Genomic DNA, 19,815 nt, shown 5'->3' with positions numbered 1-19,815 from the left:
TCTATAGTACATTATACAGCTTTTGGTGTTTTAGTTATTCTCTGTGTATTTATGATGTAGGTAAGGCCTGATTTCCTGCACAAAGCCTTTATTCACCAGCAAGGTCATAATTATCATTTTCTTTCCCAAACACATTATAGGATATATACTTATCATTTCCCACTTAGAGTGACTCATGGTACAGAGAAGAATGCAGGTTCAGCAATAAGAGAGACCAAGGCTCATTTTTCTTTGAGTCACCACAGTATTTGGAACAAAGTCTCTGATATAATAAGATTAATTACTATTAGATGATGACTATATGCAGTACCCAAAAGTCAACTGAAGCCTTTCAATAAAGTTTCTCTGAATTCTAAATATGTACATGTTTTTCTGTATTTGTCTATCTTTCTCTGTCTCCTTTTCTTTATCTTTCTCTCTTTAATTAAAAAAACATTCTCATTAAAAATCAATGCAAAAATACCAAGAGTAAAATTCATGTACTGTTTACATGATATTTTAGATATGTAAGGAACTTTCATATTTTGTATCATTTCTTCAATATCTATTTTTATTGTCATTACAAATTTAATCAGACACAGCAAAGTCCATTACCTCTGTTTTTCTGTTCAATCAATGACATCTTGACATCTGGTAATAGGTTAAAATATTCAAGAACTAAACTGACTCAAAGAAAAAGTGCTGCCTAGTATTATTTTGTTTATTAAAAATATTTTTATCTCTTATGAGTGAGAACTATTTAAAAAAAATCAATCCAGACTATTTTATTCCTGCTGTTATGTTTTGATTTTAATAGGGAACTTTAGGATACCAGAAAATATATTTCATATTCATATATTCCAGAGCTGTCTTCTGCCCTGTATTATATCCCCTCTACTGTAGCATCTGAATCTACTCCCACTATCTCTCCCTCCCAGGGTCAAACCAATAAATAGTCCTTTCAAAATCTAAAATCCAAATATTGATATTTAAAATATGTCTTTTAAAGCTAAACTTGTGAGATTTACAGGCAAATGAAAATGGTACCTTTTAAACTATCTCAAAATTTATTTTTTGAAACATGATCTAGCAGGTAGAGGGTGTTCGCACCATTTATGTAGATAGGATATGTACTATTTTCCCCTTCCTCACTAGATAGAAGTCAGAACTTGTGTGGGTATAGACTGCATCTGTTTTAGAATATACCTATGCAGAAATATCAGTAGACTAAAAACGAAGACTATGGCCTTTAAAATTTCCCATTAATTTAAGATATTTTGTTATAATTTAAAACATGACGTATATTTTAACTTAGCTTTTACAATACTGAATACTAATATGTAATTCAAAATTCTCTTGAGGCCATATGACATATTTAATTGTCCATTGATGACAAACTGTGTTTCATGTTCTTTTTTTAAAAATAATATTGGAAATATGGAGATTAAGATGCCATTTTTCAATTATATTTGTGTAATATGTAGGGAAGAAATTTCTATATTATACCAAACGAAGTAGGAAAAGTGTATAAATTGCAATAACATGTACTTCCAACTAGTTTCTAAGAGCAAACACAAACTTAGTGTTAAATGCCTTTCATGATGTTGTTTCTAGATATGTGAGCAAGGGAACACATATTAGTTCATGATATTGATGGATATAATGCTGAGACATTTTAAATATGATAAATATCTCAACACTATTGGGAAGTCAAACTCTAATTTTATAGAGAAAGTATGTGGTCTCTTTACATATAACAGTACGCTTGTATGCTACAGGGAATAAAAATGAATTCTGTTTAAATTTTAATTATAAGTTACAACAAATAACTACAATTTATCTAAATGTGAATTGACATGACAATAGCAAAGTCTTGAAGCTATTTGGTTAGTATTTACACTTGCTAATGTTATTATGAAGAGCTAATTTTAAGGATAAATATTTAGATATTACAATTAATCTTCAAATATAGTGTGCATCACAATGTTACTCACTCCATGCAAATTGTTATGGTTTTGGGGTTATTCTAGAATTTCAATACAGAAAAGGTAAAAATAATTTTACTTTTGTGTCTAATTTTGGCCAATCAGAGTTACCCTAAATAAAACTTTGCAAGGCTCACTTTTCTCAGAATGTTAGCAAATCCCCTTTCTGTTTTAATCACGCAATTCCTTCTGTCAAATACAGTTAGTGTATTTTTTTCCAAACTGCAGCAAATGGCCTTCCCTTCACACAGATCTCAGCTTGAAGTAATGTTATCTAGCAGTTTTACTAACTACATAGAAAATTAATTTTTTAGTTATTTAAAATAACTTAAAGTTTAAACATATACTGATTATCCTTACAGAATAATCTCCTTCTCGTGCACTGACACTGGAATGCTAAAATTCTGATAAGAATACACAGGTAATTCAAAATTATAATCATATGATGGTGTAGGTCACAGTGAAAGTGGTAAGGAATGAGTCCATTCAAACAAGTGGTCACAACTGTGGAAGACTTTCAAATCATTTTCAATTCTCAGTGTTCCAAGAAGGGGCAAACAGTTCTTCTCCTTTGAAAACCTGTTTTTTAATATGAGAATTTCTTTTTTAAATTTTTATTAATTTATTCTTGTTACATCTTAATGGTTATCTCATCCCTTGTATCCTCCCCTTCCTCCCTCCCATTTTCCCCTTAATCCCCTCCCCTATGACTGTGACTGAGGGGGACCTCCTTCCCCTGTATATGCTCATAGGGTATCAAGTCTCTTCTTGGTAGCCTTGCTATCCTTCCTCTGAGTGCCACCAGGCCTCCCCCTCCAGGAGACATGGTCAAATGTGAGGCACCAGAGTACATGTGAAAGTCATTAGGTGAATAAATTGTATTTACATCCTTTCCACCCTCCTTTCTCCACTTTCCAACTCCTGCCTTGTCCTCCCAACCACTGTCTTTTGAATTCATGACCTCTTCTTTTATGTTTATAGATTACTAATTTGGTGATCACACGGAGACACAGCAAAAGCGGGTACACATGAAATAGTGTCTGCTTCCTGAGGCATATGTGCTACAGTCAGGTTCCTCAGATTTATTTCTATCTGAAGTATTCCATACTTCATTTTTCTATAATTTCATTTGTCCTCAAATTTATGTGTGTGTGTGTGTGTGTGTGAGTGTGTGTGTGTGTGTGTGTGTGTGTGTGTGTGTGTGAGTGTGTGTGTGTGTGTGTGTGTGTGTGTGTGTGTGTGTGTGTGTAGGTGTTTAGTTGATAGTTTGGGGTTTTGTTGATGTCTGTGACCATATCCAGAAGTATCACTGGTCTCTCACTAGTACTACACATTATTCGTAAAACTTTTCCAAACAAGGTACATTATTTTTCCCTATATACACTCATAATTAAAGAAACCTAAGGAAAACCTAAGGATTATATTTGTGGTCCTTGAATCTTTCTTGATTCTATTGTCAAAAATATGTCTTATAGATTGCAGAATTCCTTTGTATGAGTCCAAAATTAAGAAGCCACCAACATAGTAAAAATAAAAGGGCAAATACAGTAAGTTCTGATGGATATTGCTTTGCTTGAGTCCATTTAATCTCAAAAACGTCATTTTACGTCAGTATTTGTTCCTAACCCATTGTCATGGTTATTTGGCCCACTGACAGTCTTCAATTTTCATTAGAGTCTAAAGCAATCATTTTATTACATTAACAATAACCAAAATAAAAAATCCTGCCATAAAATGAAAGAAAACAGTGTAATTGTCATAAATATAGCCACTAAAGATTCTCTGACTGGTATATGTTAATCATGATGCGCCTTCTTCATCCACAATTGAATAGACACTGAATTAAAAAGAAATACTTTTCTAAAGTAGTTACTATGTGTATATTTCCAGAAATACTAGTACTGATTCTAAAAATAGGGTATATACAAGAGAGAAGAGAGAAAATCATTGTATTAATTAGCATGCTCCTTTTATATGACATGTCTATTATATATATTATTATGATTATATATCTTTATATCTTTTGTCTGCATAGAATTCCATATCAGGAGACTAGGAGAAACTGAATTTCTGAATAATTTTGCATTGTCTTTTAAAAGTGTCACTCAATGTTTACTGAAAAGGATTGAGATACACTAGAAATACAGTTCAGAAAAGCATAAAATGTTATTCTTTCATCCACTGAATACATTGTTAGTACTTTGATAATGTCATGCAATGCATTTTTCCATATTATTCACTCTCTGTCCCTCTCCTTAACTCTTCCCAGGTTCTACCTTCTAACATTTTGTCTTTCTGTCTTCATTTTAAAAAATCATTAAATAACTGATTAAGTGCTATTTGTGCTGTCCAGTACTCCAAAGTGTGGGGCTGGAAGCTGGTGGGCTTATAACAGGGTTCACACTTTTAAAAAAGAACCGAGTGTGCGCACGCGCGTGTGCGCACACACACACACACACACACACACACACACACACACACACACACGCACATGTGCACACACATGGATAAATAGACCATTAATTTGAATGAGGGCAAGGAGGAATATTTGAGATGGTTTAGAGGAGGAAGGGGAAGGGTGAAAAGATGTAATAGTGATATATTCTCAAAAACAAGCAAAACAAAGAAAAACTGAATGACGTTGTTCCAGAAGGTATCAACTTCTCAATAGTCCTCAGCTAGGAGGGGAGAGCTCTATGCTCCCTCTATTTCCATATTAGACTGTTGACTGGTTTGATCTCATGTAGTTCTTGTGCAGGCAACTACAGCTACCCTGAGTTCATGAGTGCTGCAGTCTTGCTATGTCCAGAAGATTCTGTTTCACACTGACTTTGTCTTATCTCTGGCTCTCTTAATCTATCTGTCATGGTATCCAATGACAGCATTCTCTTCACTCTACATATCTGGTGAGTTTCTGAACAAGGAAACTTCTCTGAGAAATTAGAGAACTATTATTTTAAAAGACAGTTTGGTACTATATACATTTAGCACAATAATACAGGTTCGCTCCTGTGAGCAGTGTGCTCCCCAGCTATTAATTCTTGACCAGATTTTAAGTGCTAAATGTATGTTTTTCCTGTGGAAGCTGCCTTTAAATTCCAGCAGAAGGTGGAATAGACTAGATCATCTCATGGCTTTGATATTTTATATAATATTTTCTACCAGGTGATAGGTTTTGAACTTCACTTTGTTTCTGAGGTCAATATAGCACTTCTGAATTGGTGATGTTATTTGACAGTCCACAAAGTCAATAAATGCTTGTCACAAATAGTCAAGTGTCGAGAATCACAGCACATCTTAGTAGGGCCAGGAGTCATACTGGAAATATCGCTACAATTGCTCATCATTGTCAGAGATTTCTTATTCTTATATTAGGATCTGTTTGGAGAGAAAAAGTTTGTATGTGTGTGCATGTTCCTGTCTATTTTTATAAATAACCATTTATATTACATTTAAAAAGAAATATCTATGTTTTGTTTTTATTTTGTTTTATTATTATTTTTAAATATTATTGCCACATTTGACATCACTGGCTTGCACTAGGAAAATAATAGCAAAAGAAGATTTTCCTAAGCCAATTGTGGTGGTGCATACCTTTAATTCCAGCACTCCCCGATCCAGCGATAAGCAGATCACTGTGAGTTCAAGGTCAGGCTGATCTTCAAAGCCCAGGTGACACAGAGAAACCCTGTCTCCAACAAAACAAAACAAAACAAAACAAAGCAAAACAAAACAAAATAAAACAACCAAACAAAAAACCCAAAGTTTTACATTGTATCTTGAAGAATAGAAATAATCTTTCAGTCTGAAAAATCCTGAAATTAAAGTGGCTTTGGTTTCATTGTCTGTTGTCTACAGAATTTCATTCTTTAATTGTGTGAAGCCTTGATAACACTGTTGGTATTATTTAAGAGACTTTCAAATAAACACATTTAATGTAGTTCCATCACCACACTAAGGTGCTAATGAAGCTAACAAGCTTAACTGCAGAAAAAAATACATCTGTGCCCCCTCAGTCAATTTCTAGGACTATGGTGGTGAGATTAGGTATAGAATTCATAGAAGATTCAGAACGCAGAAAGTGAATTGAAGGTGACCTATGTTGCTAAATGAGACTGAGCCCATGAAACAATCAACCCAATAGAAATCAACATTATCTTTTGACAACTATGAAAGAATAATATTCCTTATAACTACTAAAATGATTAATTTATATATTTCCATGAAATGAGTTTTACATCTCTGTATGTATTTGCTAACATGTTGCCAAAATAAACATTGATTTAAATCAGTGGTTCTTAACCTCCCTAAAGCTATGGCTTTTAATACGGTTCTTCATGTTTGTGGTGAACCTTGAACCAACCATAAAATTGTTTTCATTGCTACTTCATAACTGTAATTTTGTTGTTGTTATGAATCATAATATAAATATCTTTTTTCTAATGTATTAGGTGATCCCTAAGAAAGGATTGGTTGCTCCCAAAAGATGTATGACCCACAGGTTGAAAATTTCCCGTTTAAATACATAGAACCTGTGGAATTGTCTAGGCCTACAATAGGCGAACTGTCACGTTGAAATTAAACAAATGAAACCATCAATCATGTTGGTGCTATCAAATAAACAGCATACTGTCCATCTTCCCTTTCTTCAGATGAAGGAAGAAAGGGAGAAAAAAAGGTAGGGAAGTGATGCATTGGAAATCGTATAGAGAGGAAATAAACAAAGAGCATTTTAAATAATCTGCTGATTAGACATGGGGACAAGTCTATTTGGCAATTAGTATATTAAGTGACATTCATTCTCAGATTTAAAAAAATGATTATCTGCCAGCTGTGGTTGCTGCATGACCAAATCAGCCTCTGCAGGCAATAGGGCCTGAAGATGTCTAAACTGCCTATATGGTCCCGGTTCATTTGCTCACCTGATATGCGTAGGCAGGACCTACATGAAACTGAAAAAAATTAAATCCAATCTTTTATAATAAAAACTTCTATGTAACAAATAAGATGCCAGTGTGCCAGGCACAGTACAGGAGAAGCAGGATAAAAAGCTTTGGAACTCATGGAATTTGGCTCAACTATTAGCACAATTAGGATGGGTGTACCTTAGGAGGTAGAGCCCTGGGGACTACATGTACTGAGGACTTCATGCTGTTACGGAGCATCGCTCTGCTTGTTGCCCTGTGGCCACCACATCCCTCATATGAGTTGTGTGAACACTCTAAGGGGGCTACTAGCCTCTCACTAGTTAATGTCATCGACACTTATAACAATAGTACTTGATTTTTTTCAAGCATTGCTGCTGGAGTAGATTAATGATTCAACCATACCCATGGAGGGAACGTAGAGATGTGGATTGCTAGAAATAACCACTATTCTTAGAAAGAATTTGGAAAAATAGATTGTTTAGCAAGGTTAGGTAAAGATGTTTTAGGCCGTGGCTCTGGTGTAGAAAATCATAGGGAACAATTTGAAGTTCAGAAAACTACACTCCATTAAAGTTGAGCTGGGGACTTTTGGAGGTTGGTGAGTAAGAACAATACGCCAAAGTGACACTGGCTGACATGAATCTCTCCCTGAAGCTGGCCTGGTGATCAGGTGATTAATTTCTTGTACTGATTTTTGCCTTCAGCTTCCTGATATGATTTTATAAAAAATATTAATGAGTAGATGTGTACCTGGAGGATTTAAAGTAAAATTGGCTGATTGTTTTTATATAAAAGTTTAGATTGGTGATTCTTTTAATATTTTTATAAGATTATTTTTTTAAGATAATTCATTATTTGGAAATGCAAATTGCAGCCTGCCAGTAAAGAGAAAATGACTGAAAAATTACTTTGCTTGTTTACACTTTGTTAATCTATAACAAGTTACTTAGTTACAAATGTTTGTGGGTTCTTAGGAATAATTTGTTTTTCATATTTATTTCTCACCCATAATACATAAAAACATTTGATCATGTCAGGGTATTAGGGAACATGTTTTTCTTATGCATACTTATTGTAACAACTCACTTCAAGAAAAATAGAATGTAACTACACTGTGATTTTTGTACTGCATGCAAGATTTTGCTGGGATATTTAAGCTGTGGGAGAAAAAATTTAAGTTGGTTTGAGCTCTCTCTTCAGAGTTTGTTACATCCAGCAAACATGTATATATGTGTATATATGTGTATATATGTATATGTTTATGTGTATGTATGTGCATATATGCCTATGTGTGGATACATGTATATGTGTACATGTATTCATATGCTTATATGTATATATTGTATAAATGCATATGTGTATATATGTATATATGTAAAATGGTTGGAGTCTGTTAGAGTTTCCTTCATCTACTCAATATGCATGTGTGTATATGTATATATATGTAAAGTTTGTTGTAGCCTGTTGAAGCTTTGCTCTATTTACCATTTGTGTATGTGTGTATGTATGTATGTATGTATGTATGTATGTTTGTATGTATGTAAAGTTGAAGTTGTTGAAGCTTGTTGGAACTTGCTCATTGGAACTTGTCTTGTTTCATCCATCGTGTGTGTGTGTGTGTGTGTGTGTGTGTGTGTAAGTGTATGATGTCTCTTCCCTTTATTACTTTTCAATTGCCACCTAAAAATACTTCTAGCTCAGAGAATGAAACATTGTACCCTCAGAAAAAAGTCTGTCAAGTGATCAGTGGCCAACTCTGTACTGGTCTGTAGTGGATATAAATGTTTTTGTTTTGACCCAAGTGTGGGATGTGAAACAGACTTGTGTGAGGACGTGTGATGTTTGTCCACTAGAAGGGAAACTGCCTCATTTGGGGTCATGGTCTTTGACAGCTGATAAACATCCTGGCATGGACTCTGAAGGGAGAGAATAGGAGCCCAAAAAACAGAGGCTGGACCTTTGGCTTTTGCGTTGCTTTGCATCACTTATCTGTTCTTTTGTCCACTCCAAGACCCTCTTAGAGAGAAACTTTAGGGAGAAAACTTCAAAAAGTCTGTTGTGTTTGCTGTTTCCCCTCTGCTGCTTGTTCCTGTTGATATGTTTGCTGTTGACAACCTTATGATGAGAAGTAGAATTTTTGCCCCAGTGAACTGAGTCTAAAAAGGTCTATTTCCACTGTTCCTATTAACTTCCTTTCCTATCTAGGGTAGGTGGATTGGAAGGGATCTAGAGGCCTTAAAGAACCCCAAATAAAGTAGGTTTTTAGAAGATCAAAGCCTACACCTGTCTTCAACAGCAGTGCAATGTTGTGATCTGTTCCATTCTATATTTGTGCTATCATGATGTTCACTTGGCCAATGTACATGAACTATCACAAATATTAGAAAAGAAATGACTTGCCATTTCTATTTCTTTTTTAAAATGTAGTTTATTAATTTATTCCTCTTACATCTTGATTGTTATCCCATCCCTTGTATCATCCCATTACTCCCTCCCTCCCATTTGCCCCTTACTCCCTTCCTCTATGACTGTGACTGAGAGGGACCTCTTCACCTGTATATGCTCATAGGGTATCAAGTCTCTTCTTGGTAGCCTGCTATCCTTCCTCTGAGTGCCACCAGGTCTCCCCATCCAGGGGACATGGTCAAATATGGGACACCAGAGTTCATGTGAAAGTCAGACCCCACTCTCAACTCAACTGTGAAGAATGTCCTGTCCATTGGGTAGATCTGGGTAGGGGTTCGAAGTTTACTATACCTCACTCTTCACACCTGTTCTACCCAGACTCTGCTACAAGAGCCAGGAGCCTAACGACAGCCCTGCCTAGCACCATAGCTTCTGTGCATTTCATGCAAGGAGGTACAGTAGAGCAAGTATAGTGTATTCTCCCTGAAGGGTCAGATTCTCTTTCCATGATTTTAATGGTCCAGTTATTTTAAAGATCCTTGAGGAAACTCAATGTCCAAATCATGTTTGTTGTTATCGTTTACTAAGCTGACCTTCCACCATTGTTCTGTGAGCATGCTTTCTCCACGCATTCTGCATGTTTTAATTGCATACATGGATGAATATGAATTATATCTTATATAAAAGAAGAAATCAAATAATATGAAGCATTGTCATGTAACTTTCCTAATTAAATGCCATGTAAAGCCGTTCTGGAGATGGATTTGAAAAATAGGTGAAATATGCAGGATGACTACAATTTGTACCTGGTTTAAAGGAATGCCTGTGCTTTTCCTAAACAACATATGTGACAAAGAGGAGCCTTTTTTTACTAACTTATTTATTTCCTAGCATTAACTCTTTGTTTTATATAAACAACTGCCAATCAGTAGAACTTTTAGGGTTAAACCTCTATATCTGTGAGCTGTGAGCTCTACAATACTTAGTTCTTGGTGAGATTTTAAGTACCGGACGTACGTTTATTCCTGTGGAAGCTGCCTTTAAATTCAAGCAGAAGGTGTATCTCACTAGGTCATTACATTGGTTGTCTTATATGATATTTTATGCCAGGATATAAGTTTTGAACTTTACCCTGTTTCGGAATTGGTGATGCTGCCTTTTATTTGACTAAGCCCAAAGTCAATGAATGTTTGTCATAAGTAATGAACTGTGCAGAGTCACAGAACAGTTTATTCCAGGACTCATCTTGGAATTATCCCTACAGCTTTCAGTGCCCCAGCACTATCTCCAACCATGTGAGGATGAGAGTCACATTTTCATTGTAGCGTTGGGTCAGAGGTAAAAGATTTAATCTCTGAAAAGTTAAACAGTTGCTGAGTTTAGACTCAGTTCCCTGGGGCAACAGTTAAACAGTGGGAATTAGAGCAATGCCTTACTCATTTTATTGTTTCATATACCTTGTGTCAAAACTATTAGATTTCAATATATATGCATATATATTTCCTCTTTTGGTATTTGTGATTATTTATATTTGTGTGTGGTATTTGTAACTATTTGTATTTGTGTATGGTGTTTGTAATTATTTCTTCAAGTTTCTTCTGCCAATGCTATAGGCAAGACACTCATGGCTCAAGGGTTTGAGTTTCTATGATTTTCCTCCTAGTTCTCTGTCTGTTATACGTAAGAGACTGTTTGCATCACTCCCTGTTAACCCTATGTAAATTGTGGATCTGACTGGTTCATTGGTTTTCTTAAAACCGAAACAGCATCTGATGACAGAAAGAATACAAGCAGCCTTGAGTGTTTCACTCTGTTCTTCCCTCTAATGACATCTGACTAAATATGCCTATATCTACTGTACTAGTCAAAATTCCCTGGACAGTCACAGCTAACTAAATATGCATATAGATACTGGAAAGAGGGCTCACTGGGAGAATTGGCTGAGACTCCATGGCAGCATGTCTGTAGGCTTCAGAACCTGGTATTCTAGCCAGGTATCTCACAGCAGTCTGAAACCTCACATGCATGGCTGATGGTACAATGCTTAGACTAACATCAAAATCATGTGAGAAACTAAGACCAGCTGGTGAAAATGTGTAGATCAAAGTGTAGCAAAGGTAGAGATCTGATGCTCAAGATACTAGAAGCATCTCCCAGGTGTCTAGAAAAGGGACCCATTTGGCATCCCTATATTCCCTTCAGCCCATGATCACATGCTAATGTTTTTCTGGAATCATCTTCCCCAGCTCACTCAAATACTCCCTAACATTTAATAACTCAGTCAATTTAACATCTACATTCAGCCATTACTTCTCCTAACTTTGTGTGTTCTAAACAAAAGGTAATTAACCAGTACATCCTATTTGACTGTCAAATCAGGTATAATTCTATCTTGGCATCATCATTTTTTTTTCCTATCTGTATTAGCTCTGTCATTGACAAAAAGAATCCAGTCCATGCCCTTGGAAGGATTAAATCAGGGAGGTACATCATGCTACCTACCAGAAAGTGCTGGTTAAAAACAATACAATGTTTTCATCGTCCACCAGGGACCAATGATCTTGATTATTAGCCAGCTAGGCACAGCAGTTTAAAGTTATGGCTTCCCCTTTTGCTTTTCCTTTTTAGTTCCTTGGAGTTTCATTATCTTATGGGAATATAGACCTCTGTGATATTTCATTTCCTCTTAAGAATATGCTATCACTTGTGTTTTAAAATTGAAATATGAATAAATACAAAAAGGAAAAAATTTACTTAGTTGCATGTTTTCATGATGTTGTTCTTGTTTTGATGTTGTTTAATCTTGCATTTATTTACATTAGTGTCATTATCTTTGCAATGAAAATAAGCACATGAGTATCCAGAAACAATTCATTTTTTTCTTTTTACTGAATAACCATTTACCCAAAAGATGTAGCCTATTACTTTCTCTGCTATAAATTATAATCCTAGTTGTACAGAATTTTGTGGTATACAATATTTGCCAGCATACTTTCATGCCACAAAATATCTATGATACTTTGTGTATTGAAAGTTTATTTCTTTTTATATATGCCACAATTTTTTCTGGTATCTTACTGATGCAAATTTGAGCTATCCCTTGTCTCAGACTACAGTGACTAGATTCTTGAATCAATCTCTCAGAAAATATATTCATTAGTTCCTCTAACATAGGAAATATTTAGATGTGAAATTGTCCTACAGGTATTAGCAATTCTTAATTTGACATGTTCTGAAGTCTTAAATACTGAAAAGCCTTATTAACTTTTACCTCTACATTGCCACATGATATTACTTTTCATCATTTATAAAGTCAATTTACTTTCAGGGATATTTAATCTTATATATTAAAAATATGATCATCTAGTAATACAATTAAGAATATGAAATACTTTTGTGGGTAGGAGATTTCCATTCCTTTTTTGTTTGATTTTATCATTTTGTACTTAGCATGCTGATTCAGGAATATTACAAATCTTGTCCTACAGCACCCAACCTTAAACATTAAGTTGGAAATATTTCATTTTGTAACATTGTATGAGTATACTTCTCATTCACTTTCAACTCTTTATTACCTGAAGTCTCTGGCTAGGCTGTAACTCATTTCAATATGAGAGCTTGATTAGCCTGTCTTTGATATATGAATGTTCATTGTATATCCTCTATGCCTTGGTGTCATTAAAAGTGTTCTTTTTTCACCAGCACTGTGTCCTCAGATTAAGGTCAATGACAATAACACTTCAAGTGTGTTCCTCAAACACATCTCGGAATTTTAGGCTCAAGCCTGATTCTAAATGGCTGAGTGGAGTATTAAGACTTCCCAGTGACCTTCTCCTTCATGGCTCTAGAATAATAAGATTTATGTCTTTGTGATTCTCAGGTTTGCAGGAGAAACTGCTTTAATGATTTCTGCAATGAAGTCTGCAGTTTCACTTTAGTTATAACACTTTTAGAAGAAAAACATGAGAACTGAAGAATATCTCAGCGGAATTGGAAATAGAAGAAAAAAAAATAGGCACTTAGGGTTCAGATACCAGATAGTGTTTCTTTGTTCTTTCTGGAAAATGCAAAGTGATAAATAAGACAGAAGGATATAGATGGTACACAGGAAGAGAATCTGTAGTAGGAAAATTATCTCTGATGTCGCTGATAGAGGCAATAAAAATCCCACCCACAGATTCCTGCGCGTGGAAAACTCCTTAGTGAAATGTACAGAGGGTTAGAAATCATTCAGAATTTATACTTATTCAGATGTACTAAAACTTTTTACCCAGATGCAGTTATTGTCTCATAAAAATAATTCTTTTTGTATCACTAAACCATGGCAGAATAATATCATTCTTGCCTGTTTATCAAGCCAACAAAGGTTTTCTCCCATCTCTTATTTCTAGATGGTCAAAAACTGTCCTGGCACATAGTTATGAGACTAAGTTTGTAAAAAAGAACTTCTACACCTTGCACTTTTGCAGTGTATTCCCTCCACTGATTATAACTCCATTGCTAGGGTGTGATGCGCCTTTCAAAGAGATTCTGATAATCAAGAGGAGCAGTGGAATTTGGATCACATCACAGAAAAGAGAGAACTAAAGGATAATGGAAAGATATGTCCCTTAGAAGAAGCAAGACAGAGACATCTTCTTGTAACTTGACTGAAGACATGAAAAATTTTGCAAAAGAGAGTTATTGTATACCCTAGTTTACCTGTACATTCTGTAACAAACATCCAGTCTAAAATAAAATATTTTAGCACAATTTCTTTAAAAGTAAGAAATTCTATAAAGCAAAGTTTTCAAAAATTAATACGTGTTCTAAAACTAAGAAATATAACTTTCTAAAAAGTCTGTCTTATATTCCTGGTGACCTAAGACAAACTAACTACCAGGTGTACTTTTCCAAAATATTTAATGGTATTTTATAAAATTTGCTATATAGTCATAAGAATCTTATGAAGTAAATAGACATATTAAAAACTACTAATGGATTTGGCTTTGTATTAAATATATTATGTTAGAGTAAAGTTGAATTATAGAAAAACACCAAATCAACATAGCATTCTCTATGCGATGCGCATAAGTTGTGTTTATGAGCAGAATTTGCACATTTACTGATTATTAAGCATCTCTTCTAATATATTTTTGAGATTTGACATTTTATTTGCATGTAAACCCCTGTGGTGATGGAATAATTGAGCATGAGAAGAAACAATTTAAACACGTACAGGCACCTACTGTATACCAGACAGCAAGAATTTAAAAAAGAAACCATGACAGGTTGCTGATATCCTAATCCAGCTTATGATCTAGTATTGCAAGCACTGAAGGTTGTTTCTACTCAGTTCGAAACATTTGCTGGTCAGGTGCTCTCCTCCACACTGACCAATGGGATGAAGACCAGAAGACAGGATGAATGGCAGAGTGTCCACGCCCCTGCCTCTGATGGGCATCAAGCCTTAAGAGCTAGGAGCACTGGACTGTAGAGATGGCTCTGTAGTTAAGAGTGTGGACCACTCTTGCAGAGCCTGAGTTTAATCGCCAGTACTCATGTGCACAGACATGTGATTAATCATCATCATCATCATCATCATCATCATCATCATCATCATGTTAATAATAATAAATACTATCTAGGAGCAGGTTCAGGCTGGATGGCTCATCCTCGTGGCAACCTTGTGAAACAGGTGAGACACATGGATTTTACAGAGGAGGAAACTAAGCCCCACACAAATAAATATCCACCATGAGCTTACCACATAGGCCCCATCCAGAAGGCAGGCAGGCAGAAGTCCTAGGAAATGTGGAAGGAGAATGCCAAGCCTCCATGAGCCGAGCTGCCCTGTCACTCATTAGATACAGTTTTACTCTCCATCATTATACTGAAGGGTTCTGTGACCAGATGACAAGGATAGGCTTCTCTTATCTCATTCACGCTGTCACTTCCCACAGTAGGTCACAAAACAGTGAATAATTCCACTGAACAAAGGCTAAGAGACTCCTCCATCTTGGACACAAAGAAGCCAGAGGTAGGCCATGTCTTACCCACAAGTTCTCCAAACTGCGCCATTTCAGCACACCACATTGCTCTGTCAAGGAGTCAGTGGGCAGCACACTGAGAAGCAATTCACTCACCATGGTCATACAGCCCTGGAGATGGAGGATGCAGAACAAGTATCAAAGTTGCTAGCTTAGGCCAGTGCTCCCCCTGAAGGCTCCGACCAACGACACCTCAGCTAGCGGCCAGGGGAGCACTTTGTGCACGGAGATAAGAATAACAAACAGCGCTGTGAGTTGGAGATTGCAACCTGTGTAGATGGGCAAAAGGAGGATGGACTGTAAAGTGACACAGTTCAAGGCTAGAATGCTGCTGCTCCATTGTGATCTAGGTCTTATCACTCAGCCGTGTTTGCTGAACAATTTGGTCCAGCTGGTGGACAGGAGAAGGCAACCAGTCCATGGGACTCCTCAGATGTATGTTTTCTTCTAGGCAAGTTCAGGTCATTCCCAGAAAGAAGATAGATAACAGTTGGAGCTTGAGGAGTTTATAGTCTCAGCAGAAAAAGAGGAATGTACAGGAGAAACTTAACATACTGTAACACATTCAGCAGCAGCTCCATCAGGAAGTTCAATGAGACAGGGAGCAGCACCACGGGAACACAGGAAGCTGGATTTTGAGGCATGAATAAGAGTCCAATGGGCTGATACATATGCCAATTTAAGGAGAGTTCCAACTTATAACGATTTGTGGGGGACAAAAATGACAAAGGCTGACTCTTGAAGCTGGACCGTCACACCAGACCAAAACTTTGGGCATGGGCCTGTGGACAGTCTTCAAACACTGAGAAGTCTCTGATGTCTTCATACAAACCCAGGGTGTCTGATCATAGTTCATTCCAGAACAATGCCAGTGTCAGAAAACAACAGTGTTGCTGGGCTGGATGGAATCCTATCACAAGCCAGCAGGTTGCCAAGCAAAATCAGTTTTAATTCAACAGGGTCTTCTTTTCCAAGTGCCCCTGTTGATAGTCACTGGCCATGTGTGTGTGTGTGTGTGTGTGTGTGTGTGTGTGTGTGTGTGTGTGTGTGTCCCATCTTCGAACATGGTTGTCTTTAACCTGGGTGCTAACAGACAGCAAGTCCAGACAATACTGCCGTTCACAAGCCAGCTTGTCCTTCCAAGAATCTTCAGATACAGTGGAAATGGATAGGCTTATACCATCAGCAGTCTGAGGCAATACAGAAAGAACAGCATCCTCTCTGAGCCTCAGTTTTCCCATCTGATCCAAAGGGTCAGGGACTTGCCCTGTGGGATCTGCTGCAGGTCCCTAGGGCTCTGTAGGCAACAGAAGGGATCCTCCATCCAGGCTGCAGGCCTAGATCAGCCACTAGATTCAGCAAGGCCAGGACAGAATACGATGCCAATAAGGCACCAGGAATGCTATTGATGATCCCAGGGTCTACATGAGTGACTCTCTGCAAAGTGTCCCCAAATACTCATATGAGCTTATATGAGCTTACTGTTGTCCTTGCTGGGCTTCTGACCCCTCTCGACTTCTCATTCTTGGAGGAAGAGGAACATCTTTGTCCCCTGGCAAGGAATGAGCAGCATCTTCTGCCCAGAATGTGTGTTTCTATGAGCTGGTGGGGCATGGGACACTTTCAGAGCACACACACCATGTTCCCATTGGCTGGGGGAGCTGAGAGGTCACCAGGAGACGGGGGTAGTAGCCACCAAAGACCATCAGTAGCTTCCGGGCCATTTCCTCTCGTTCAACCTCCAGAACAAGCTGATAGAGTTCAGTCTGTATGAGTGGTCTCACGGAGGACCAGGAGTGTTGGGCAGAAGGGGAGCATCTTCCAAGTCCTCAGGGGAGCATCCTCCAATTCTTCAGGCCCTTCCACCACAGGGCTTACTCCGGTCTCCATGACAACACATAGCTGGCTTAATCTGCTTCTCAGCAAGGACTCTGGGCTCTTCTTCCTTTCTTGAACATAATCGGACAAAAACTGCACTCAGTTTTCCCAGGTCGAAGTACACAAACCAGAGCTGGATCACACTCTGGCATCCTTCCACTGTGTCTGTCACTCTCAGCAGCACTGGGTCTCCGAAGCGCTCCATTGGCAGCCACCAGCCTCAGGTCTGTATTAGTGTTAGCCTTCCCCTGCTGCCTTCCAGAGACCAGCAAAAAAGTCATGGTCAGGTTGATAGCAGCCAGGGTCACAAGCAGTATGGTTGCCCACTGGTTGCCCAGGGCAAACATTTGGCTGTTGGAGTAAATGTTGGCCAACACTCCCATGTAGGACACCACAGTAAAGGCCAGCCACATGGTCCTGGAGTGGTAAATGATGTACATTCTCACTGGATGGTCCAAAAGAGCACTCTCAGCCAAGTTCTGGTACTGTTCAGCAGGGACCTGAATGCTCCTGGCCTCCAGTTGCTCTTCTGGAGCTCCCAGGTCAAAAGAGATGGGTACACAGTTATTGTCAATTCGGAGGACTGTGAGGACCTGGCCATTGTGCAGCTCTTACCCGCAGCCAGGAGGGCTCTGCTGAGGCAGGGTGTTGAAAACCAGGGTAGAGGTAGGCAGGGGACCAGCTGCCCCACCAAGGTCTGTGAGAAGCTCCCACGCCACGGCAGGAAAACAGCTGTTCTAGCTGCTACTTCCTGTTTCTGGGAGAAACTGATGCTTACGTTCTCTTCGCTGTTTATCTTCTAATATTAAGTGTAGTATTAAATATTTTGGTTCACCATTGTGCAATATGACTGCATGGTAACTTTCTAACCATCTGAAGTCTTGATTTCCACTTAAGCATTCCTAATTGATAAATTTATCATAAGCAAATCATTTTGCCTTCTGGGACACTCTGAAAACTATAGTAGGACTCATGCTATCTCTTCTGGCTGTCTACAAAGCCTTGATATATTGAAATCAAAAGTGGATGAAAATTACATAACATTTGTATAAAACTTGAGAATCCTCAAATATCATCAGATATATATTAGGTAAAGATAGAAGAGGAGGTAGGTCACCAAAACAAACACAATAATGTAGAAATGAAAGATGTATACAGTATAGCTTAGTATATAATCTGTAAGAATGCATGATATATGCTTTTGATCTCCTGTCTGAGAAATTCATAGCAAATGGTGAGAAGGAATCAAAAAGTCCTGGTTTTAAATTCAAATGTTATCATTAATTAATGATTCCATAAGTGTAGGCCCTAACATATGTGATTGCTTTAAAAATAAAAAAAAAATGTGATCTTAAACTATTTGTTATTGTGATTGGCATATCCTCTCAATAATTGAAACAAATAAAAATTAATTATAGAGTAATTACACATGAAAATTGTAAAAAGCATTTAGATTTATGCCATGCTTTGATCAATAAGATAGTAAGGTTTCAGTGATATGTGGATCATATGGCAATATGTGTCTGGGTTATTCAGCAGAGAAATACAGCTAAGTGCAACTATAGTAAATTAAGACCAGATTCATCATACCTAGAAGGTAAATGCAACAACCAGCAATAATGACAATTATGAATCACACTCTTAGTCTCTGCCTCTGAATTGAAATTGCTTGGCCAAGTATCACCTCATTAATTCTCTTAGCCTCAAGATAAATGAACCAATTTTATAACCTTAAGAGTACCGAATTATATTTCAGAGAATAATCAAAAATTTTGATAGAATGAGCATACTTGAGATTTCCTTGATTTCATAAGGCTTTGGATTTCAGAGCAATTTCAAGGTGTTTTAGAGATTGAGTCTATTTATTGTTGGATTTTAAAAAGAGGATCTTGATTGAAAAGTAAGGGCTGAAATGTCTCATAAAAGGCATTTGGACATCAAATGACTCTCATGTGACTGCATTTTGATGGCTTTCATAAGAATTAATCACAGATATAGAGGTAAAATTTCCCTTGATATTCATACCACATTTCTAATTCATAAGCAGTTTATAACAGATTGCTGTTGGAAAGACAGTTATACAATTCAAAGTATTTTCAAATACTGTCTTGCACCAAATCAAATAAAAACTGGATACTTTTCCAGAAGCAAAACCCAATCCTGTTGGGATTTGCCTCTTAGTAATCTTCTTTTGGATTTATTCCAAGAATTTAATGATTTAAATTGCCCCATGACAGAATGACTAACAGGACGATATAAAACCTCAGTTATATTCAAAGCTGTGCAAATCTCAAACGCAATTTTGTCAAGATTATGGTGGTTTGAAGGTGCCCATAAAGGAACTAGAAAGAGAATTAGTGTTGAAAAGGTTGATATTCAGCTTGCAAAATTCAGCAAGCTGAGAAAACTGAAAGGAAGATGCTATGGTACATTTTCTCACTGACTTCCTAAGCTATAACAATAACAGTGAGGGGGAGGAGGAAGATGACACTGATGTTAACAGTGATGACGATGGTATGAACTTAGTCATGATTTTATAGGGCTCAGTGCATTCCACTCTTTTGGCCTCAACATTTCTAAATATTCCAAATTTTTCTTTTACTGAGAAAT

At 37.0% G+C, this 19,815-nt stretch overlaps 1 pseudogene across 1 annotated transcript in view; it reads right to left on the bottom strand.

The window, feature by feature from the left end:
• Positions 1-19,815, bottom strand: part of LOC311603456 (transmembrane protein 268-like) — a 59,229-nt pseudogene that overhangs the window by 27,986 nt on the left and 11,428 nt on the right. Inside the window, exons 3-5 of the transcript in view lie at positions 16,966-17,840; positions 15,883-15,955; positions 15,334-15,438 (exon numbers count right to left, since the gene is read on the bottom strand). The product of the transcript in view is annotated as a transmembrane protein 268-like (transcript). The remainder of the gene's footprint in view (positions 1-15,333; positions 15,439-15,882; positions 15,956-16,965; positions 17,841-19,815) is intronic.

The sequence above is a fragment of the Acomys minous genome (genome assembly GCF_964271855.1).
Source record: "Acomys minous genome assembly, chromosome: 8".
Taxonomy (NCBI): domain Eukaryota; kingdom Metazoa; phylum Chordata; class Mammalia; order Rodentia; family Muridae; genus Acomys; species Acomys minous.
This window is presented reverse-complemented; position numbering and strand designations above follow the sequence as displayed.